Source organism: Ovis aries, chromosome 1 (assembly GCF_016772045.2).
Source record: "Ovis aries strain OAR_USU_Benz2616 breed Rambouillet chromosome 1, ARS-UI_Ramb_v3.0, whole genome shotgun sequence".
Taxonomy (NCBI): Eukaryota; Metazoa; Chordata; class Mammalia; order Artiodactyla; family Bovidae; genus Ovis; species Ovis aries.
The window spans coordinates 93258804-93260177 of record NC_056054.1 but is presented as its reverse complement, the minus strand read 5'-3'; the positions used below and the strand labels follow the sequence as shown (position 1 = coordinate 93260177).

General features: G+C 44.2%; 1 pseudogene; it reads right to left on the bottom strand.

Moving 5' to 3' along the window:
• Positions 1-379: 379 nt before the first annotated feature.
• LOC105612513 (galectin-related protein-like) lies at positions 380-1023 on the bottom strand (annotated as a pseudogene).
• Between the last annotated feature and the right edge of the window lie 351 nt (positions 1024-1374).

Genomic DNA, 1374 nt, shown 5'->3' with positions numbered 1-1374 from the left:
GAGTTGATTTCTATGCACCACCTTTGTTGTTGTTTTAAGTCTTTAGCACTTTTTGTTCTAAATATCACTTTGCTTTTAAAAGATGAATAACTTATTACCAAATCACAAATCCATTTCAGTTAAGTCTGAATAAAATCCAGTATAAATGTATTACTTTGTTCTGGGAATAATGGCTCCGTGTCTTAGTTCTGACAGCTTCCTAAGGGCAAACCACCATTGAAGTCATTTGGGTGTAAACTGCACAGAAAGAAGAAAACAGTGAAGTCTACCTTTTTGTTTTCTTTTTAAGTCTTCAGACCTTGCTAGGACACTTCTTCCAGACCAACAGTCAGACGGTTGCGGCACCTGATGCTCTGAAACAGGTGTGGTTTAAACAACGTCAGCCAAGCTTAGTGATCTGGAGGTCCCCGTTGATCTTTATGGTGTCCATTGCAGATAACATTTGAATGCAGTGGTAAAAATAAAAAAGTTGGTGTCCATCCACAAACACTCGGAAACCTGGATGCTAACAAAGGATTTCCATCCTGAATGGCTGGTCTGGGACGAATGGGAAGTAAGGGATCGCTAACTGTTCTTCGCCCCTTTCCCCAGATATACAAGAATTTCTGAGTAGCTGCTGGTCTGTGAATACTGCTTTGAGTTCAATGCCACCTCTGTGGGAGGATCTTCCAAATCACCACAGGTCAAACTGACGGCAAAGCTCTCCGGGTTGAGGTTTACAATGCCCATCACTAACACCTTCTTGCCTGGTCTCATGCCACCTCTAATGTGCCCACCAAATGGCACGCTCAGTGGTGGGAGGTATATGTCCGCTTGAACAGGAGAGCCCAAGGAGTTGTTTAAATGCGCATCATCTAGCTTCACCACTGCACTGCTGTCGGCCATAGACCCCACCGTCTTCTCGCACAGCGCAAAGGGCTGGCAACTGGCGGCCAGGCGGCGGGGCTGCTTGGCCCACCTTTTTAAGAGAGGTTGCAAAAGCCACAGGCTAGTCTCTGAACCTGTGGCCTTCGAGCAAATCATCCAAGGTTCATCGGCGGTGGCAATTAATGTAACAAGTGTCTGTTTCAGTTACAGGGACTAGATGGAGGTGGGTCTTTCTCTTCAAGGGTTTGTGGGTGGACCAGTTTCATAAATGAGTCCATTGCAACACAGGTGAAGCTCAGTTGAAATGAGTACATTGCCTACTTTAAAGGTCATCTCAGCATTTGTGCCACTGACCTTACTCTACATTAAAAAGTGATCAATGTCTTTATGGTCCTTCCAGAACAAAATCCTTTGGATGAACTCCAAGATGCTTTTGATATTATTAATGTCAAGTGTGGCTGAGTTGTATTATGGAGATTTGGTAGGGTCAAATCTATCACTTTAATT